This window comes from Emydura macquarii, unplaced genomic scaffold (genome assembly GCF_026122565.2).
Source record: "Emydura macquarii macquarii isolate MOO-44397 ecotype Brisbane River unplaced genomic scaffold, CSIRO-AGI_Emac_v2 contig_3240, whole genome shotgun sequence".
Classification (NCBI taxonomy): Eukaryota; Metazoa; Chordata; order Testudines; family Chelidae; genus Emydura; species Emydura macquarii.
In genome coordinates this window covers 4,793,076-4,816,757 of record NW_027133377.1, presented here as the reverse complement: position 1 = coordinate 4,816,757, position 23,682 = coordinate 4,793,076, and the positions used below count along the sequence as shown (strand labels likewise).

General features: G+C 40.5%; 1 long non-coding RNA gene across 2 annotated transcripts; it reads left to right on the top strand.

The window, feature by feature from the left end:
- The first annotated feature begins 2,959 nt into the window (after positions 1-2,959).
- Positions 2,960-6,193, top strand: LOC137142693 (uncharacterized). Of its 2 annotated transcripts, none has more exons than XR_010917000.1 (2): positions 2,960-3,258; positions 5,350-6,193. It is a non-coding gene; the product is annotated as an uncharacterized lncRNA (long non-coding RNA). The 2 variants fall into 2 exon arrangements; XR_010916999.1 differs by lacking the exon at positions 2,960-3,258 and adding an exon at positions 4,953-5,105.
- Positions 6,194-23,682: the final 17,489 nt, after the last annotated feature.

The window sequence follows — 23,682 nt, the reverse complement described above, 5'->3', positions numbered from 1 at the left end:
CTATGCAGCTGCATAAGCTGCACATGCCTAAGGTGCGTAGACCTATGGTTTTTTCCTATTGAAAAAAAAATTCTCCAGGGTTCCCATAATCCTCCACAATCCTCCACTGCCCGCATGTTAGAGAAATAAGACATAACTGTGTGGCTCTTAAAATTCCTCCATCAAGTGTATTCAGAAAATATCACTAGAATTTAGGGGTGAGCCCAAGCCAAGAGATTCAGATGAAGATCTGGATCTGAACTTTCCCAGAGTGGGAGTTATTGAAATTCTGCCTTTTTTGTTTTGGGTTCATATCTACAGAAGACTAACAGTGGTTGAATAGAGCAAACCTCAAATTCAGAGCTCCCTTTTCTAATCAGCTTTATTGATGTTCATAAGATACAACAACAATCCTTACTTTTATTATTATTTATTTATTTGTATTGTCATAGCGCCTAGAGGCTCCACTCAGGGATCAGGAACCCATCATGCTAGGTGCTGTACAAACATACAGCAAAAAGACAGTTCATGCCCCCAATGAGTTTACAGTTTAATTCATGATTATTTTCTCTTGCCTCTTCATCGACTGTGGGCTAATGGGAGGCTGGCAGGAAGTGTTGGCCAAATGTTAAAAATGGGGAGCAGCTTGCATTATGAAATGTAAATTTTTTAGTACATTTAGTAAAATGGGTGGAGATTTTGTATGATATAATTTTTAACCTGATTCTGCCTCTTAAATTAGAATGTAAAACAAAGTTATATAAGTACACAAGCATTAGTCACACACACAGTCAACATGTAATAGGATGATAATGACTAATGCTGGCATCATCTCAAGGCAGCACATACTAGCTTAACATCTCACTGCTACTGAGGAGCACACAGTGTTCCTGCATGTATAAAATGAAAGGACAGGACTCCCCATTTGGGAATAGTGATCCCCAAGGAACAAAGACACAGAAGGAGAGCTACTGTGTTAAAGAGCTTCCCTCCTCTTTCCCTTGGGAAAATGCCTTATCCTGCTAATTGGATGAATTAAATTTAAAAAGAGAAAGTTAAAATGTCTCATTTAGTCTTCTTGTTGGAATCCTTTGACTATAGTGAGTTACAGAAAGACTTCAGGATTGATCTGGTGTACACAGGACCCGTTTTCTATTAAAGTGTATTAATGCCAGGGTCTGTGCAATTAGTGAAAAGTCAATTCCCATTACTAGTTAACACTATTGAATATCTGCTTTCTTTAATAAAAAGCCATGTCCAGTATAAAGAGTGTAAATCAATAAGCAGCTACATTTTAAATCTATTCTTCCTTCTCCTAGATTGCACAGACACACACTACCCTCTTAAAGTCTAAATGTCTGCCAAAAATGCTGTGTTCTCACATGCTTCTGAATAATGTTCTGGTTGCGTCTGTGTTTCAGTTCTTCATCAGAAATAGTTTACTCATTTCTAAAAGCTTTTTGGTAAAGCTGCCAATTTTTGGTAAAATGTTTGTGTTAATTTAGTGCCCATCAAAAGTGTTGAAATGGCTGAAATCTTATATAGAGATAAATCCTCTACTTATTCAGGAATGGGTACAAACCCAGGCATCGGAAATACAGGCTTGCCTCAACCCTGCCCTGAATTTTCCATACCAATTCAGTCCTTGGTGTCTCTGATTAGACTGCTTACATATTTGTTAATTAGTGCTAATTGTACTTTTTATGATGGGAACAATTGTCTACTAGAAACAAGATTAAGGGCTTCGTGTAAAAACCATTAAAATTAATGGGAATCTTTCCCTTGATGTCCATGGTTTTTGGATCATGTCAGCAATCATTCCAGAGAGGCTACCATACACACTGGTGCATAGTGACAAGGGTTAGATTTGAACTAGCTAATCTAGTGGTGACCTTTGTGGGTTTTTTATAGATATTTTCGCTCCAGGCCTGAATTGCAAAGTTACAATATATTATACTGAAGCTGTAATATAAACTGGATGCAAACCATTATCTTCTGTCATCACATTCTTAGGTTTTCATGAGATAAATTCCAATGGTGAGAGAAAAATGCATTTGATTTTACAAGTGTTAGCCCTTTAGTATTAGACCGTAATGTGCAGATCTCTCTAACTCTTCAGCTGGAACCATATGTCAGTATCCATTTAACTGAAGTTGATGCCCAGTCAAAAACACAAATTCTGTGCCAGTAACTTCCCCACGTGAGGCACTGCTTTGGAGATTTATGCCAGCATTTCAAATTAGGATTATGTCAGATGATGCCCTCCAGCCACCTGGGCTGGAAAGGAAGCACAGTGCTCTTGGTGGGGGGGGATAGTCAGTCCCCAGGAACAAACTCCCATCCCAACCTGTGCTGCAGCATGGGGTATAGGAGAATAAGGCCCACCTGAGACTTTTTCTGCACTCAGCTCCAGCAGAGGGACCCCTCACCTTTGTGGATGCCAGGCCTCAGGCCAGCTCCCCACTCCCCAGACACATCTATTGGAGAAGAAATGCAATGGGCCAGTTCAGTTTTTGTTTTCACCGAAAAAAAAATTTTTTTGGACAGTTTTGTGGTCTCACTGAGAAATAAAAGTATTCAGCAAATGAAAAATGAACATTTTTGGAAGGGAGGTCGTTTGTTTGATGAAAACCCAAGCATTTCAGCAAAAACAGATTCCCCCCTCCCCCCCTGTGAACATCTCCATTACACCAAAAAAGCATTTTGTTTGTTTAAAAAAAATATTGATGGAAGATTTGCAGCCAAGTCTAGTCCCATGCATGCATTGCAGCATTTAGCGAGGTAGATAAATTAAGGAACAGTAGGGAGCATATGTCATTTTTTGTTTTGGGGGACTTGTGCCCCTGCAGTTTTACCAGCACAGGCTGGGCTGGAGTAGATTTTCCCAGTAATTAGGTGTAGCCCGTACCACACATGCTCTATGAGAGTGAAACCACTGGTGCTCAAGAGGAGGAGAAGTTTATAAATCAGAGGAGTGGGAGCCAGTTGGGAGGACTCAGTGGTGGAGCAAAGTAAGGACCAGAAGGGGCAATTGCAAGGATTGTGTCCAGGGATTTTTGCCTGTTTTTGTTGGATGTAAGACTACGGGCTCCCTCACCTCACTGGAGAAGAAGAAAGGACTAGAATTTGCTGTGGCCTGTGCAAATTACAGATTGTTGTTGCAACGACTCAAGGGGAGTTTTGAGGGAGATTGTGAGACTATTATTTGTTTCCCAAATTTAAGGACCTGAGGAGTGCCCTACATGGAGTTTAGACACCGTTCCACAGAGACTAAGAAGGGTAAGTCCAGAGGAATGCTAGGGGAGTGTCTGTTTGTATGTGTGTGCACCTAATGATATTTTTGCATTTGAACTTGTGATAAATACTAAAACTTGGGGATCTCCAATCCTCAAGTGTTATTTATAAATGATTTGTTACTGACTATATTCACAATTGTTTCAAGAGTTAAGTGCATTAGGGGATGGTGTGTGTGTGTGTGTGTATGTACACACGTGTGTGTGTGTGTGTGGAGACCATGTTTTCCTGTAGAGACTGTGGTGTTCTTCTATCAGAGATTTAACTCTGTATAATAGATATGGATCTCAAAGTCCTGAAAAGGCTAAACTCTGTACCACAACAGAGAAGTAAGCTGAGATCCAGGAAAGGGGAGGAAACATTACACCTAATATTAGCATAATGCTTTCCCAGAGTCTGTTAAGCAAGGACTATCTTTTGTAAATCAGCTAACAGGATGGCAACCTGATCCTAATTCGGGCCACTGGGTGCTTCTGTAACACAAATAATTAAAATGAATTAAAAGTTAAGTGAAGAGTAATGGCAGAATTTGCATTCATGGTGCCAGAGCCTTTTAATTTTCAGTTATTTTTATTGTTTAAATAAATACAGAACATCAGTATGAGTTATATTATTTATGGTAACCACCCACAGTTGTGTGGGTCTTTCTCCCTATCTACTGGCTGGACTAAGTGTTTATTGAGTCTGCTGCTGCAGGAGCAGGCTGGAGATTTAGTTATTAGCTCAGGTGAATAAGTTTTTGCTTTAGGCACTGAAGATCTCTGGTTCAAGACCCTCTTTCTGGCTTGCCCTAGAGGGGTTCCAACTAATACTGTGTATTTGGCATAGGAACTCCAGAAGCAATAACATTTATTATTCAGTAAAACTATTTCTTGTTGTTGCTCTCACAGTGCATCTGCTGAATCGACAGCTGCCATTGTGACATGCATGTATAATTCCTATATTTAACAGAATAGTTTGCAAATTTTATACACAGTTTGATCATGTTCAGTGATAACTGCTGTACTAGACAGCTGAAATTTATACTATCAGAATGTAGGAATGGAAAACAGAGCGCTCTCTCATTGTAAGTGCCTACTTAAAATGCTGTACCCTGGAGAAGCTGTTGTCCCTGTACATACGTTTTTCTTAGCTGAAGGTATAGATTTTCAGCTAGAAAGTCCAGTAGACAGCTTTGAAATTCCTAAATGTACTGGAGAGCAGTAGCACTAAAGAAGTACTCTAATAATTCTGATAGCCCCTCATACAGGGACATCTTGGAGCAGCAATGAATTTAGCTGTCTGAGCAGAAGCTGGGATCCCAGACAAATGAAGGTTGCTAAGTACCATTGTTCCAGCCAGGGATTTTAACTGATTTTATTTTTTGGAAGGAATAGATGACAATGCATGTTGGGATTCACCAGATTATTCAGAGTCAGAGAGTTTAATGAATTATTTTTTTGCAAGTTTATTAAGGGAGCAGCTAAGTGTTCTACATGTTTAACATTTGTGAAGCCTGTATTCCTGATTTGTCCAGCTGAGCTCTGTTCAGTGCAGATCTGAGGGGATGGGTAAAGGTGGCTTTTCACCACCTGTGCACCCCCAGAGCCTGATGGGGGAGGGAGGGGCTGGTTTTATTCACTGATTAATTAGAACCCTTTCAGAAGTGCTCTAAATTGCACTCAGCTGCTCACAGAACCCAAAGGCTCTTCCAGCTGCTGTGAATAGCCAGAGCTCCCTTTTGTTTGCCTCTACCCTTACACACTTTGCCCTGTGGTTTGTGAAAAGTGAGTAGTACAAAGAGGCTGTAGCAGGGCCAGAAGTCTGGTACTATATTCTGAGACAGTAATAAGGTAACTATGATTTTTTTTCTTTTGTTCTCTTTCCAAGTGGAATCTAATTAAACTGTTGGAATGAGAAGAGAAAACAAACTAAACATTTTGGGGGAAAGGTAACTGAGCAGAATAAAATGGAGAATCATTAAAAGGGAAGCTGTCTGGTCAAATTTGGCCCACCATTTAAGTTGAGCAGTAATGAGATTCTACTAACCATGTGACCAATAGAAATATTTCCATGGCATGTTGTTTCTAATTACAGTGGAAACAGAATTTGCAATCCAGACATTATGTTGGAGGTTTCTGAAAGTGCAAAGGATGGCTAAGCCCTCAACTCTCATTGAAAATCAATGGAAATTGGCGAACCTCACTCCCATTTGTGCCTTTAAAAACTGTCCTCTCTAGTGTTATGTCAATGTAGAAGAACCTGAAGCTGAAATGGATGGGTAACTAAAAGTGCAAAAAGAAAAGTGAAATTTGTAAATATTCTTACAATATTAATAAGCTAAATTGTTTCTTTCTAGAGAATGGCAGTGCTACTATTTTTTTCTGCAAAAATTTGTTTTACATTTGATAGAAATATGCTTTGGTTATGCTTACACTCTTTGTGCCAATTTTTTGAGCCAACTCAGTTTTATTAGTGTTTTTTTTTATTAGTAGTAGTAGTTTTATTATTTTATGAATGTTCCTAGACAGCAAAGTTCAAAGTCATGTAAATCAATATTTGTGGAAACTTGATATTAAATTCACATAGGCAAGTATTTCCCAGGAAAGTATTTACATGGACAGAAACAATACCATTTGAGTTAATTAATCACAGTTAACTAAACAGTTAAATTTCAAATACTGAACACTGAATACTTGAAGCAAAGTGCAAACTTTATAAAATTTGTTAATTGATTTCAAATAATGAATGAATCTGAAGAAATTCCAATGTGTGTTTGGGTATCCCACAAGCAGAAAAAGAGAAGCTAAGCTCATCAAGTAAATTATTAATAATGATTAATTCGCTCAATGCTAGTTCTGTAACTTGTAACATAAGAAATGTGGTATTTTTCTTGTGTGATTTTTAATAATAAATCTGTAGCCAGCTCTGATCTAAAAAATATGAGAGACTTAAGTGCATATCTCATTTTCACAAAGCATTTTTAACACCATAGTTAAAGCCATATGGCAAAATATTTTGTGTCTGAAGAGAAGGCTTAAACAGTTCCACAGACACCAAAGACAGTAGATTTTAGAGAACCTCAGTTTTCTTACTCTGTGATATCTGTGTGAGACTGGGAAATTGCTTAGTAAGAGGATAAAGAAATGCACTTTCACCTTTGAGTTCAAGTGCATGCTGTGATCTTATCTGAAATTAGTTTGATTAGTATCAGCTTGAACTGCATAAATAAAAATACATCATGCCTTGACACAGCTGAGTACAGCTGACAGTACCTGAGCCAGAATGAAGAGTTACTGCTGGGAGTTGAGCTCATTGGTGAGACACTGTAGGGAAGTCTGTTTTCATGCTGAAATTCACGATTTCCAGCAGTTGCTTTTTCCAGCAGTTCCATTTCCAGTTTTTGTTCACAGGCACAATCTTCATCCATTTTTACAGTCTCTATTAATATGTGTTTGTACAGCCCTGTATTTATCCACAGAGCCAGCAGCAGTAGTTCAGGCTTCCCTTCTGTGCCCTACCAATATGCCTCTGCCCAGACCTAGAAGGACAATCTCTGGAGTGAGAAGATTGTTCAGAGTTTCATGCTTTTATAAGGATTGATCCATAGCCAGTTGAAGTCAAAAGGAGTCTGTCCATTGAGTTTGAGTGTTGAATGAGGCCCTCATTCCCAGGGGTCCCTGCTGAGATTGTAATGAGTATGCCAGTACTGGTGGAGCAGACATCTGCCCAATAGTTTATTTTGCATATGCTTAAGTACTGAAAAGCCATTAGAATATTCTGTATTGTATTGTGGCAGCATTCAGAGGCCTTAATCAAGATGTTCTAGCTGCTGTGCTATCATAAAAAGATGTGGTCCCACCTCCAAGGGTCTTGGTATTAACTTTCCAATCTGAGTTTGTTTTAAATTTCCAAACTGTGATGCATGGGACACCAGTGGTCTGAGAAGAGCCAGCAGTTCTTGTGGTGCTGGCTCTGCCGCCTTTTCCCCACATGCTAAATTGCATTAAAACATCTAAAATGCTTCACATTCTTTCCGAAGTGTAATTTTCCACATAAACAATTAAATGAAGTTGTTTCAGGAATAGGAGGGGAGGAGGAAGCGGAGACTTGGCCTGGCAGAGCTGGCCAGATACAGGGAGGAGCCCAAGATGCACATTTTGAAAGGGTGACAGAGCTGCTACTGCAGGTGATGTTCCCTGGTAGCACCAAAAGCAATTCTGAATGGCTTAGAATTCTGGGCCTAGCCTTGCTATGTGGTCCCATGTACATCCCACCACAGAGCTGTGCTTCTAAGGCTTGACATCTCAGGTATAAGTGTGCTCCTTGTTTGGATTAGAATTCCATTGTAATAGCTTCCTCTACACTTCTTGAACTAGTGATTTGCAGCTTTTTTTTGTACAGAAGCTAGCATGCTGTAAGAACTACAAGCACATAAAAGTATTTTGTAGTATTAATTTTTATTATTTACAATAAATGTGCATACCCACATTTTGCAAATGTGGCTCTTATAATAAGAAGATTGAGTAAACTACAGTATGCAGTATATAAACACAGCAAAGGCCCAGTCCTACACACACTTCCTACCAAGCATAGAGCTTGCTCCTATAAGTAGTGCCATCAGCTGCAATGCTGTTACTCCCAGTAGTAAGCCTTATTAGTGGCTGGTACAAAGTGTTTGCAGGATCAGGTCCTACAGTTTTAACACCACAGACCTGCACATTCGGTTTGTCACTTACAATGGTGTTTTGGGAATGAAATTTAAAAAATCTCATTCAAAACTCTGCTCTCGCTCAGATACATGCAAAAGCAATGAGAGCAGAGTTTAACTCTTTTGTCTGTGACTTTACTAAGGGCCTGATCCAAGTCCCATTTAAGTAGGTGGACTTCATTCAGTGGTACAGAGCCATAAAGTGAAATTCTGCCCTGACTTGCACTCCATAAAATGCCATTGATTTCAGTGGGGTTATAACTAGTTGTAAGGACCTTTGGATCAGGCCTCAGGTTGCTGCATTATTTGGTTCAGTGTCTTTCCCATATACAACTCTGATATTGATGTGGAGGATCGCTATTCTCTCTCTGTCTGGCCAAGATCTTGACCTACATTTCTGTTGTTGGATGGCTTCTTTGCACAGAGGGCAGGATTATTCCAGTTTCTTCAAGAGTTAGGCAGAACAGAAATTTTCTATCTTCCACTGACTGACTCTCTATTTCCCAGTGCCTCTTTGTGCCCACAGACCATGGCCCAAAATGTTTTGAAACAAAAATAAAATAACATCAAGAAGATAGAGATATCTACAGCAGTTCTCACTGTATATTCTTAGTGTGTCCCACTGACAGTGTCATGTGGAAGGGAAATTGTTCTATCACTGACTGTTAGATTCATGACCCCACCACAACCTTGAATTGGCCTTTAGTTGTCGCTGATGGGAACTGAAGAACAGCTCCTGTCGACATGATTGCTGCTCTCCAATGAATCAGAACATACAGGGCACAGAGCAGCACATTAAACTAGCAACAGAAATATATCACTGTACTTTTATATAGATGTATTGCTTTTGCCCAGGCATATAAATGATCGGGTTATCCACTTACTATTTTTTTTCCCAAGGACTATAAATTAAAAATAAGGTGAGGGTTTTGAAATTGTGTTCCATTTTTAAAAACTGGGTAGCTATTTTAAGTCTACAGTAAAATATTTAAAGGTAATCTTACAGTATTTGTCTATTTCATTATCCTTTTTGTGAAAGAAATCTACTTCTGCAGTTTTGACTCTGCTAATTAACTTTACAGATGCTAAATACTACCTTTGATTATCTTGTGTTAATTTTATGCTAAACAACAGTTACTAGTTTTCTTAAAAAGAAGCTATTTAATTCTAAGTAGTATGGGATTTTCTCTCTCTCGAAGGGCATGCGTAGGTAGTTCCTCTAAGAATGAAGATCTATTCCAATGAAGGACATTTAAAAAAAAAAAAAAAGGCTTAAGTTTCTGCAATTTTAACAAAAAGCCAATCTGTGCCTTATATACGTAATATTCTATGGTGTAACAATATTTCACAAAATCAGACTATGTAGTTCCGATTTACCTTAACCAAAGGTCACTTGACTTAAAAGTTAGTTTGATGTACACTGTGTAATTTAACGTGGTGCCTCAGAATCAAAATGTTCCGTCATTTTTGCAGACCTTCTCTGTTCCCTGACTAAATAAGCTGTTTAATTGTGTGATTATTTCATTCAGTTTAAATGTCTGGAGTGAACTACACTATGTGTTGTCAGTTTCATACCCTTGTATCTTTAAATGACTGTTTCTTGAAGCAGTTTGTGCTGAAACCTCCAAAGGGAGAGGCAATTCTTGATTTAGTCTTCAGTAGAGTACAAGATCTGGTCCAAGAGGTTCATATAGCTGAACAGCTATAGCTGAATAATTTAACTAACTTTAACATCTTTGGGGGGGGGGGGGAAATGCCGAAGAAACCTGCCACAGTAGGAATGACACAAAAATGAGGACTCTAGTTAACCAGAAATTAAAAGAAACAGTACAAAGAGTAAAATGCCTGCTAACTGCTGTGAGACTATTTAAAAACATCATAATAGAGGCTCAAAGTAAATGTATAACCCAACTCTATAGCTTAGCAGTTAGGGCCCTCACATGGGAGATCAGGGTTCCAGTCCCTATTCCAAAGACTATTTCATACAAAGAGAAAGTGAGACCCACCCGGAATACCTCGTAACCCAGTGGTGACGGCACTTGCTTTGGATATGGGAGACCAGGGTTCAAATCGCTGCTCCAAATTTGGCAGAATGGGGGTTTGATCCTGGGTCGCACACATCCTGGGTGAGTGCACTCCTTCTCCTCGCCTGGTTTAGGCCTAACTCCAGGAGAGGATTTATAATGACACTGCCCAAGTAGTGGGAGGCACCTAACTCCATTTGAGGGGTGGGACTTAAAATGCCTGCCTCTCCTCAGCACTTCCTATTGGTAGTTTAGGTGGCTTCCTGCTCAGTGTGCTCTTGGGCACTGAACTCTCCCCAGGCATTGAACAGGGAGCCTGGGTATCTAACTCAGGGCTATGGATCCACCAAGCAGCAGGGTGCCTACAGAGTTAGGTATTGCAATGCTGAGTCTGATTCCCAGTTTTGGATCAAGTCGTGAGCTGCCTTATGTAGCCACATGAGGGAGTGCAAGTCTGCCCACACAGTCACTCTAGAGAATGCAGAGAGCATTTCTCCTCCTCCCATACAGATAGCTCTGCCCCATCTCCACCCCTACCTGCCTAAGGTTCCATCCCCACAATGCACTAGCTAGCTGGTGCAAGTTATTTCCTCTCTATGCTATCGGGCTGGCACTGGTTACTTCCTCCTGGAGCAAGGGGGAAGTCAGTTCAGTGTTTGGTCTGCTCCTGGGGTAGCACAGCTATATGCTGCCCATTAGTCAGTGCTCGTAATAACTCCACTTTCTAGACCTAAGAGATGAAGAAAAGCCCCTGGGAGCAACCGCAGAACTGAAATGAAGTTAGTATCCTGGTTCTTCTCCATGTCATACTTCCATGGAAAAAAATGTCAATAATTTAGGCTCTTGAGATGGGACCAAGCCCACATACTCAAAGTGTGTTTCCAGTTTTTGTGCCTAGAACTATTTACATTGAATCACAACCCAAATAAATCTCACTGGTGATCTCAGCATGATCACATTTATTTGCAGTCTTGTAACTACATAGACAAATTCACTCAACTTCAACAAAAATAGGTATATCTGAAGTATTTTAAGTTTAACTGGCACTTGAAGGACACGTGGAAAGTCATTATGGGAAGGTACTAACTTTTCTGGTAATAAATTAGTTTTCTGACTCCTCGAACACTGTCAGCCAAGACAGAAGAATGTTTTATAGTGCAAGTCTGACATGCTGTTGGCTTACTGATATTATGAATGTCTATGATTTTGTTTAGGTTATCATGAGATGTTGAGGTTGTGGGGGCGCGGGGGAATCTTGAAATGTCCTAGCCTGATCCATTCAACCATTCATTCAGCAGGTCACATGAAAGGGAAGGTTGACAAATTTCTGATATCAAACCTAGCTGTCGGAACAACATCGGGTAATAGCTGTCCTTGTCAAATGCACCAATTAATTCTCCAGACTGTCAGTGTTGGTATAATTGATATAATCTGGTTGAGCAATGAAAGTCAAAAGTGTTACTAAAACCATTTAATCTCCTAACAGATCTCATAATGTAACCTGAGCTGTCAATGCATCAGAAAAAAATCAGAAATTTCTGCAAAGTTAAATAAAGGCTTTAGGAGGATATTGAGGGGAGGATGTGGGGGAGTGGTTGTGAAGGAAAATAACACAGAAAAACTGAATAATCCTCTAGAGAGAACTTTACACAAATATGTTTTAAAATGGAATAGAAAATATAATTATAAGAAGAATTCAACGTTTCACTGCGAAGATGTTTGTTAAAGATCTTCATTTTAATGAGGTCAGACATTATTAGGAGGAAGCATGGGTGTTGACATTGAGCTATAGCTCCTGGATGACAATCTCAACTGAACACCCCTATTAGCAATATCCTTTATTTGATTCAGAAATATATTAAAATAAGTGTAAAAATTTCTTGAAGCATAGTTTGGTTTCTTTTAAATTATGAAACATTTGCCTTGATTGCTGTGCCATCTGGTCCAGACTCAACATAGCCCTCTTTATGAACAAATATATTAATCTTTCAGGATTCAGCGTTTTGGTTTCTAGCAGGTGACTTAATAAAGTCCTATATAAAATGGAAATCGTGTTGCCATCTCTATTTCCATAAAGTGTGGAGAATCTTCTATGGTAGCAAAGGGACGTGGTCAAGACTGCTAGACATAAAATTAGACGTACTTTTGTTTTGGTTCACAGCTGTATGTATATGCCTCCATTCATGGCTTTTGGAAAGGCAGTTTTGGCTTGATTTAATTGTTCTTGTACATTTCAGTAGGCAGCATGCACATTCTTTGGAGAACAGGATCCAGTCCAAGTAGCTGTATAAGAATGAGGGGTAGAAATCCTTCCCCCAATCTCGTGGGGCAGCTCTAATGTTTCTCCATGGAAGCTACTTCTGCCCCACACCTGAAATAGCCCTGTGCATTCTTAATGTGGCCCTGCTGTATGGGGTGATGGAAGCAATGGGGGGATTTGACCCTACATTCTTCCCAACTAGGTACCCAAGCTGTGCCATTTGGAGTTACTGGGAGGCTGAGTTCTGCCATGCAGAGGGTATGCTTGCCTGCCTGGCCCCCAGGAATTCAGGCTCAGTAGCTCCATCCCTTAGGCTGGGGGAGGGGCTTTTAGCCGTAGGTGGGTGACAGAACCCAAATAGTCCTCAGGAATTCAGGCCCCCTCATTCCTCAGCAAACTGCACTGCTTCTGTGGGACCTGCACAGCTGTGGGGATGCAGATAAACTTGCCTCTCTGTCTCTTGAATCGTCAGTGGCATTTGAACAAAGGGACTCAAGGGACACCTGTTCATTATAAAGATCACCAGGGAAAATTCAGCCCTGGTGTAGCTCCTTTCACTTGAGCAGAGTTCCAGCAAGGCTGCGTGTGGCCCAGCAGATCTAATTCTAAGCCATACAGTGTCCCAGCAAGGAATTCTGCACACGCTGTATGAGAGGTTCCAGAACTGAGCTTCAAAAGAGTTTTAAGCCAGTATTGCAGAGAGGAGCAATAATAATATTGATGCCTCACTGTGTTCGAGGTAATTGGAGGACCCCACAACCATTGGCAATGCTGAGGGAGGCAAGTGAAAAGGGCTGTGTGTGATGGGGAGCTATGCTTTCCCACTTCCTAGGATTTATGTACTTATGGATGTATTTAATACTTGGAGACAAAAAGGGTACAAATAGTGGTTGTATTAATGATTTCAGCATAACCCCTGAATCCCAGGAGAGCACTAGAAATGTTCAGCTTGGTCTTAATCTTCTGACACTTTTTATTGAGCTAAATTAAGTTCTGTTGCTTTATGATAAAGAAGCCTACAGCAGTGAATTGTAGCATTGTAGCTGGAGTGAATGTAGACAGGGCTCTGTTCTAAACTGCTATTGAGAATTGTTAGAGCCTCCTGTGATAGCTCTTGGCACGAGCAGGACTTAGTGTCACCTTGCTACGCCCTGCCTTCAGCAAGTGGGAGAATTGCTTGTGCTTAATTGGGTGCCAGTTCCTCGGCCTCTCCAGCCTGTTAGGCACCCAAGCACTTTCTTCTGGGCTACGCCAGCCCTTCCTTTGCCTTGCAGGTTAACAGAAGTGCACCCCAGTTTCTGGGCCCCTTTGAAGTGTTATCCACTGAACGCTCAGAGAAATACGAGGTTTGCTTTCCCCAGGGGGGCAGCATACACACAAGTTTGTTTGATTCACCTGAGGATCAGCTCCTTGTATAATCCACAGTACTGCAAGATATATATAGTGAAAACAATTGTTTATTACCAAAGATCAAGATTCAAGAGATAATGAGTAAGGATAATGGGAACAGAAGAGTTGCATATAAAACAAAATCAATACACACTTTCTTGAACATAAACTTAACTGGACAGTTTGCCTCCTGTCTAAAGCAGTTTTTTCTCACCCAAAGCCTTTTGCAGCATTTCCAGCCAGGGCTGGTTGTGATCCCTTTTTCATGAATGTAAATGTGCTGTCCATTTACTTGTTAGCTGCAGGATAACAGGGTGCTTTCCTTGTCCACTGGTTATAGTCCATTAAACCTTTGAAGTGAACCTGGGATAAGGTCCTTTTCCCCCCTGCTGCTGTTCTCTTCCTGTTAAATGTCTCAATCCTTCATCTGCATTTAGCTCAGATTGATGGCTATGAAAAAAACAGTGCTCAATTTACATTTCAGCTGGGAGATAGTTAAATATCTCCGGTCTGGCAGGAAACCAGTTTTTCACCTCTACTGGCAATTAACACCTTGAAATAAACCATTCATATGTCCTATATACAATTATAACTCCTACAGTAGCAGTACACACATTAGTCATAACCAGTGATGCTGGCTTTTTCTTGATACCTTACATGACATTCTTTGGTGAACCAGGATGTACATGTCAGTATCCAGCGATACCTGTATCTTCTATGCACCCTTTCTACGTGCCCCTTTGCCAGTTGGCATTAAGAAGCTCCTGATGCTGAATTTCTAAAGAACTGGCCTAATTTTGATACACTTGCCTTTTTCAGTTACCCAAACCTTAATACTATAAACCCTATTACTTTACATATGCCTTTCACCTGCAGATTAAAGAGTTTACAAAGGGGAGTATGGTTTATTATCCCTATTTTGTTATAGGTGGGGGAAACTGAGGCAGAGTGAGGGTCAGTGATTTGCCTAACATTATACAGCAAGTTAGTGCCAGAGCTGGGGATTGAACTTGGGTCGCCAAATCTGGTTCACAGTATGTTGAATCACACTGCCTCTCTCAAGGAACACTATTATCTATCCTTTTGTAGTAGTTGCTGCTGGATAAATAGATGTATTGTGTCTGTTTTAAAAATGTTTTTGGGACTCCAGAGTGAAAAGTGTTTTGTGAATTTTGCCAGCTTGAAGCTGTCATCTTCTCAAGCTCAGTTGTTTGTTGTTCATGGACATTCATCAACTGACATTTGTCTCTTCTGAGCAAAAGGAAATACCATGTCCAAGGTTCCTCCTTAATTACCTATGTTGAATCAAAAAGGGCCTTTTCTTCTAAATGGCCAGTCAAGACAAAGTGGTTGTACACATCTTAGCTTTCTGAATGATCTCATAAACCAGCCCTCATGAGAGCTGGCAGTTAGAGAAAACAACTCATGATGTTACTTCTAAATGTAGTGGATTTGACCTGGGGTCAGAGAGGCCATAAATATGGGATGTCCCCATGTTATTGTTGCACAGTCACTTTTCAAGGTATAATATGACTTGAAGGCTTAGAACTAGAACTCATGAAATCTGGGTCCATTCCTAGCTCTGCTGTAGGTGATTTTTTTTTTTTTTTTAAGTCAAGGGAAGTGCAGTAGATCTAATATGCTTGGGCGTCAGTAAAGAATTTGACATGGTACCTCTTGGGAAATTAGTTGTTAAATTAGGGAAGATAGAGATCGGCACAAGAACTAGAAGGTGGGGAAGGCAATGGGTTGTGCTGAAAGTTGATCTGAGATTTGAGGGATGGCTACTAGTAATCTTATTCAATATTTTTATTGAGAACCTTGGCACAAAAAGTAGATGTGCACTACTAATGAAATTTGCTGCTGATACAGAGTTGGGAGGCATCATCAATACAGAGGAGGATCAGAATATTCTACAGGAAGATCTGGGTGACCTTGAAGACTGTAGAGACAGAAATGGGATGAAATTCAATAATACGAGTGCAAGTTCATTCACTTAAGGTCTAATAATAAAAATTCCTGTTCCGAGTTGGGAACTCATGAGTTGGAAACTACAGAAGGAGAGACTGACCTGGGGGTGTGGTAGAACACAGGATGACTGAGCCACCTATGTAATGTGGCTGTAAAAATAGGAAGTATCTGGCGAAACATTTCCAGTAAAGAACAGGAAGTATTAATGCCATTGTATGAGACACTCATCTGGAATACTGAGTACAATTTTGGTCACCCATGTTCAAGAAAGATTAATTTAAAGTGTAACAGGTGCAGAGAAGAGATACTAGGATGATCAAGGGAACAGAGGACTTATGAGAGACTGGAAGATCTTTGCTTGTTTAGTCTAGCAAAGAGAATGCTGAAAGGGGATATGATTGCTCTCTATAAATACCTTAGGAGGGTGAAGAGCTATTACAGTTAAAGGACAGTGTTGGCACAAGAACAAATGGATATAGACTAGCCATAAACAAATTCAGGTTTTAAATCAGAAGAAGGTTTCTAACCATCAGAGGGGTGAGATTCTGGGACAGCCCCCAATAGAAATTGTGGGGGCAAATAATGTAGTTTTTAGGAGAGCTGAACAAATCTGAGTGCAACTATGTGATGGAGTTGCTTGTGATCATAGGGAAAAGGGCTTAGGGCTCACTTCAGTTTATCTTATCTTCCTAAAAATTCATGCTTAAAGGTTTCACCCAGCCATCTGCAGGGGTCAGGAAGGGAATTCCTCCCTTCCCCCCCATGTATTCTGGGAGGTTTTTTCTCCATCTGAAGCATTAGGGATGGCCACGGCTGGAGAGGGTCAGGGCTCTGAGGTGGCACCAAGAATTCTTTCTCTCTGGTATTTGGTTGTCTATTTCTTTAGATACTGAGCCTGTGACCAACTGAATGCCATATATGTGGTTAGGAAGGAATTTTCCCCCAGGTTAGGATTGGCAATGACCTTGTGGCTGAGGGTTCTCTTTCTCTGCAGTGTGGGGGTGCAGGTCAGTTGCTGGGATTATGTAGCTATATATCATTCAATCATTTCCCTGCCATTGCAGGGGCCTCGAGCATTGGTGTACTTCAGTCCGTCCTATTCTCCATCTATCTCCATAATCTATTTTCCTGTAGGTTGTATCGTTGGTCTAATTTCAGTTGCTGGGTGTGGGTGCTGAGTGGTGGTGGTGGCGGCCTGTGATATATAGGAGCTCAGAATAGAAGTTCTGGTCGTCCTTTTGGGCCTAGAACTCTGACTCGGTAGCTTTTTTTATGAGACCTTGAACAAGTCGCTTCAGCTTAAACTATGAAAAGAATCCACTCAGATCCCACACAGAAGGGAAATCATGCTTCCTTCCATCCAGTGTGGAGGGTGCACAGTGTCATGTATGGTTAGAAAAGGATGTCAGGTCAAAAATTACTCTAGCTTTGTTTCCGTTCATGCATGCACGGGCACATTGTGCTACACCTCCGCTCTGCTTTGTGAATAGGCAGTGTTGGGTTCCAGGATTCTTGTATATGTCTCTAGCTAACACATGCAGCACATGTTCTTTAAGGGGCAAATTCTTAAATGCAGTGTAGAAGGCAATGCCAGGATCCACTAGTCCACCCAACCCTCCCCTAGTTTTCCCAAGCTCTTGCATATATGGAGGCTCTGAGCTCTATCCCATGCAAGAGAGTACCCTGCACAAGGCCACTAGAATTCAGTCACCTCCCTTCCTCAGCAAATTTAACTGGTTCATCTGCTTGGGGGCTCTTCAAGTTGCGAGGATGGAGGTTGGATTTTCCCCTAAGTGCATGTAGGGTCTGAATTTGAGTTGTTGAACACCCATCTTCAACAGGAGTTGAGTGCTCAGCAGCTCTGGAAAACAGGCCCCAGGTGTCTGAATTATGGCCTCCCAAATTTTAGGAAAATTTGGGCCTCAATTCTGTGCTTCAGTTTTCTTTTCTGTAAAATGGAAATGATGAGGAAGATTCTTCAGAGGTGTTTAAGGCCATATCAATCTATATTTGTTGAGCTCTTTGAGACCATTGGATTGAAGATGCTCTGTAAATTCAGAGTATTGTATTCCCAAAGTACTCTTATGTTGCTAACTAGAATGCAGAATATACACTGACTGATTTTATTTCTTACAACAAATCTAGGGTATTTCACAGATAGAAATGTAGGCCTGGTTTACACTACACAGGTAGGTTGATGTGTAAGGCAGCTTGCGTCCACCTAATTATGTCCGTGTCTACACTCCCTTGCTGATGTAAGTGCCCTACTACACCAACATAATAACTCCACCTCCCCAAGAGGTGTAGGACTTATGTCGGTATAGTCAGGGCGATGCAGTGTCTGTGTAGCCACTGTATTACTTAATCAGCTGTTGGCTGTCTTTTCAATTTCATGGCTCCTGAAAGCCAGGCAGCTAGAGCCCTGCAACTCCCCTGTTCCCCTGGAAAGCTGGGTGGTGGGACCCCACTACTAGGTGGGAGCCAGGCCAAGAAGCTGGAGTGGATGTATACCTCAAGCTCTCAGTGGCTTCCCCTGGCTCCTGGTGGGGAACAAGGACGCGAGAAGTCTTGGGCGCCCCCTCCACCTGCTCCCTGACAGGAGCCAGGCTGCCTGGCTACTGAGGGGGCAAAAAGCTGGAGCAGCTGAACCTCAGTCCCTGGGGGCGAAAAGCCCCCCAGGTGGCTTTCCCCTGGCCCCTAGCAGGGAAAGGAGAGGGAAGAAGTCCTGGGCAACTTCCTCCCCCCACTGCTGTGGAGGGGTGGGGGGGCAGCCCACTGGGATCCCAGGAGCCAGGGCCATATTATCCATTAGGCACAATAGGCACAGTGCCTAAGGCCTACGAAACTTTCAGGGCCTATGAACATTTTTTTTAATATATAATTTTTATTTTACGAACTATTTATTAATAGCTTAAAATCAAATTAGTTACTTTGGTCGGGGGGCCTACGGAAGCAAGTGTGCCTAGGGCCTATGAAGGTCTTAAAACGGCCTTGCCGGGAGCCCATCTCAACACTGCCCTTCTTAGGTCGGTGGAAGCATTCCTGGTGCAGACATACTGCATCAAAACCAGTGAGGGTAGGTAATGTGGACATGCATGCTAAAATAGGTCAACTTATGTTTCTAGTGTAGACATAGCCATAGATGGGAAATAGATGATATCCTTACACTTCACTGGCATTAGCTAGCTCCTGGTTTATACTAAGATATGTGGCAATTATCTCTTAATGTGGTGGCCATCAGAGAATGCAAGTTTAAGAGCGCCCTGAGGAGAACAGATCCATAAATATTCATGGTGATGAATGGTCGGCAGTTTCATTTGAGTACTTCCTGCTACAGAAATTAAATACCTTTTTAAGGACTTACATCAGAGAAGAGAATGTGAGGACTTTATCACATTAGCAGTTACATCTCTAATATAAAACATGCTCTGATTGCAACTGTCCACAATGAATGTCTTAGTGATGCTCCTAGGCCACAGAAAGGAGGCATGGAGAGAGACTAGCTTATGTTCTTGGCCGAAGCCTGAGAATAATGTGGTGTGCTTTGTTGGTCAAGGTGGAAGATGTGAAGTTCGCAGCTGGAGACTGACAATAATTTGATACTCCCAGATGCAGACTGAGGATGATATGATGCTGCCAGCTGGCAAAAAAGGTCTGCCTCTGTACATGCCAGTTTCTACATGTGGCTTCTCTATAAAAAGGGAAGGAGTGAGGAAGAGTATAATACAGCAGCTGGTCTATTAGAAGATGAGCTTTGTGGCAAATAACACAAATATCCAGAATTTCCCTAATCTTAAATTTTATTGCTCTAGATAACCAGCTTTGGTTGAATCAAAGGTCAGCTGAAATACAGAATTGTTTCAGTTCGAGCAGCACCTGCCATGTCAGTCACTCAAAACCATGTCTTCTACCACACAAAAATAGTGGCTATTTTAAACATTCACACTAACATTATTATTAAGGCAAAAGCAAGTCAGGGTGTCCTCTTTGCAGATTTAAAAGTGCTCTCTGAGCTTACTTTTGGAAAGAGGCTGAAATGGCATAAAAGCTTTGTCTCATAAAATAAGGATTCTGTGTAAAAGTAGCTTGAAAGATTTGAGGCCTGTTACTCCAGTTTTGAAACCAGGCCCTTGATCTCCTAATACTAATGCGGTGAAGGAAAAGGGAAATAACTAGTTCTTTAGATAGATCTTCCATCCATATGACTTACTGCTTATTCATCTTAAAATTAGCTTGAGGTTATCTCAGGCATAGTTCAGCTCAAGGTGGTCATTAACATCTGCTACTGGGAAATATTGGCTGATGTTGCAAGCCTTACTTGTGGGAGTGATCCTAGCACTTGTTAGTAGTTTAGAACTAGTGGAGATTTTTTTCCAAACAAAAAGGGATTTTGCTGAATAATGGCCTTTTTCCCCCCCAAAAAAAACAAACTTTTTTGGTGTGTATGTGGGCGGGGGGAATAAAATTTTTTTTTAAATTGTGAAATTTTGACTATTTTTATCACAATTGTTATCAAAATGGTTAGCAACAATTTATTTACTCAGTTTTTGGTTAAGTATTTCAATAAAAATATAATAGGGTCCATTTTGAATCGAGCAAAACAAAAACATTTTCAAGTTTTTGGTGAAAATTTTCACTTTTTGACTAGCTCTATTGGTATTCTCAATGCCTATAGTATTATGTGTTTATAGAAAAAGCACCACAAGGCAATCAATGGGACTATTTGCATGAATAAGGATTATTCGTGCAAGACCAGGCTCTCTATCAATGATCAAATAGGTCATTTCCATCTGTGTTAGGATCCTAAAGCTAAAGAGATTCACCCACCAGCTGAAATCCTGACACCACTGAAATCAATAGGAGTTTGCCATTGACTTCATTAAGGCCAGGATTTTTCCCCTTTGAAATTAGGTCTTCTGTATTATTGGAGTTTCTCCTTAAAAGAAAAAGTGATGAATGAAGGAGATTAAAATCCCCAACAGCATATTTTGACTTGTGAAGTTATAAAACTTTAAAGAGTTTTGCTAAGAAAAATAAGCAGAAGCTGTGGTTAAGCTTCCTTTGTTGTGTCTCACTCTAAAGATGGAAGTTAAACTTGAAGCTGGAAAGTAGCTGTTAGTCCAGCTTTAATGCAGCTGCATGCTCTCTGCACACAGTGAGAAGTGAAAAAGTATCAGGATGGCAGACTAGACGACGTCATGCAAAACTAGCCAGATAAGAACAATTAAGAAACGGGGGGGAAACCTAAAACAGGAGATTAATGCTATCACCATGGGACTTAAAGAGAAACTGTTTCAAATATGGTTAATCTTGTCTGAGTTGCTTCTAGAATGTTGTCATCTGTTCCTGGTAGTTCCAGAGCTTTTGATTAGAAGGTTTTGTTTTCAACTAGCGTTATCAGCATTATGTTTCACTGGGACTGATAGAGTCCCCTTCTCCAGACGGTTCCACTTCCTCTGGTAGACATAACCAAAATACCTCAGATTCCCTGGCTATGGCACATTGATTTTTTTTTTTTAATTATCTGTTTCCCTAAGGAATCGATTGAACTAGAAATTAAGAACAGTCCAAGCTTTTAATAAAGTTCCTTCCATACAACTAAGTTTGGTTATTTTATGTTGAAGTTCATGATAACTATTTACACTGACAACATCCTTGCAGGCAATAAAGGCTGACTCCTTTCTAAAAGCACCAATCACCATTACAGAACAGATTTGATTCTGATGCCCTGATGTCACTGAATATATTTCTTATAATTAAATGTGCAGATTTTTATATGATTTTGTGACCAGACACATTTTGTGCTGTTTGATTTCAAAGCTTTTTGAGAGTTTATTATCCCTCAGCAAATAAAACAATGCTGACTGAATGGGATTGATAGAATGCAGTGCTGTAGTAGCTGTGTTGGTCCCAGGGTATTAGAGAGACAAGGTGGGTGAGGTCTATCTTTTATTGGACCAACTTCTGTTGGTGAGAGATGCCAGCTTTCAAGCTTACACAGAGCTTTTCTTTGAGTCACCTCAGAGCTCTGTGTAAACTCCAAGTTGGTCTAATAAAAGATATTACCTCTCCCGCCTTGTCTCTCCAAAATTGGCAGTATCTCTTTATCTCAGTTTAAGAATCTGCTCCCGTGCCTTTAGAAATGAATGGCAAAACGCCCATTGACTTAGATGGATGCAGAATCATGACCTTTAATTGTTATATTCTATGTCCAGCATCCGCACATCTGTAATCTACTCCGTATCCTTTCAGTGTGTTCTAAGAGTGTGCATGGAGAATTAAATATTCATTTAATCTTGTCACAACTCCCAAGTTATTTCATTGTTTAATAACGAAACACTACCCAGTGATTGGAAGACATGTTAAATATATATGAAACTTTGTAACTTCAGGAGGTTTTCGTGAGGAATATCCTCCTTTGTAGTGTATTGTGAAACAAGGCTTTGCTTTTGACCGAAGTCTTCCTTAAAACCATAGAGGATTTAAGTTCTGTGGGTTCACTGGTGTCAATGTGAAAAATTAATGTTTTCCCATTTTCGGGGACCAGAAAATTGTGGACCGGATCCTCAGCTGGTGTAAATCCGTGTAGCTACTTTGACTTCAATAAAGCTATGCAGATTTATACCTGCTGAGGCTCTTGGACCTAAAAGTGGATTAAATATTCAAGCATGGAAAAAATAGATATGCACAAACAACACAAGACAGCAGGGTTGTAGTGTGGCTTGGTCAACTTATGTTTGTAAATGTTTTGAGATGAAAGGTGCTTATGGAAATGCAAAGTATAAATGTAAATACAAAGAAAATAGGTATGGATAGACACAGTGACCACTATTAAATAAACCCACTATTTGCCAACAGTTACTACACAGTGGTAAGGGATTCCCCTCTCCTTCTCTTGCCGCTGCGCCGCCCCCCATCCCCCCCCCCCCCCCCCACCTAGTACTAATAGGAAATTACTGTGGTAACTGTGTGCTACCATATCTGCTGGAAAATGTTGAGATTGGACTGTTACACTATGAGATGCATTTTTGAGACAACTTAAATTCTCCCCCAGAGTAGCAACCGCATCAGTCCTGTTTCTCTGAAATGCTATTGTGAGAGCAAAATGCATTCTGGAAAAGCTGTACCCTAGAATGCTCTCTACTCTGGATGTGGCTTTGAGAGAGTGAGTGTATTGAAATGGGAAAGTTGGGGGCATGTACTACTTACGCATCACAACTGTTTTCTGTGTTTTCTTTATGATGAAAGTAAGGCTATATTGCTCCACCACACACACCAGTAATTTAATTCTCAGTCCTTCCTTCGTATAAAGTGTCCAGTGAGAAATTCTGCCAGGGTTGACAGTCTTTCTACTGCCTGTTGCAGGCTGCTTTCTATGTAGTAGTTTTCAAACTCGGTGTTATTGCCTTAAAGTGTAGGAACAGCTGCCTTGCTTTACACTCCCTCCGTAATTCCCAATCAGAGTTCTGGGCAGAGAAACGAATTTCCTAACCTGCCTAAAAGAAAAAATGAAGTTACTTAAAATTAAGACTTTGTAAATCAAATGGGGGAAAATCTGGTATTAAAAATAAAACTATATGCAAACAGTAAAAACTTCCATAATGATGCAACTTCATTTCAGAGGAGTGACATTTATGTGCATCAAAGTAATTTAATTTCATACCTTGATTTACTAATTTGTCAGAGAAATAGAGATCTTTGATCCTGGCAGCTGGTCAAGTGGTGGAAGAGATGTCTAATGGTTTCAGCATCAGACTGAGGGTCCGTTATTTCTATGATTTGCCCTGGCTTGCTGTGACTTTGGATGAGTCATTTAACTTTCCCTGCCTTAGTTTACCCATCTTTAGGCTAGATTTAGTGATAAAACTTACCTGCCTCAAAGGGGTTCTGTGATGCTTATAATTTGTTTATAAACACCTCTGAGATCTATGGGGGAGGGGAGGCAGAAGAGAAATGCAAAGTAGTGCTATTATCTTAGTAATATTTCCTTGGAGTGTGACTTGGCATAATTAATAACAATGAATTAAATCTACTTCTAAAAAAATAGAAATTATTATATTTGCATTTGCAATGCT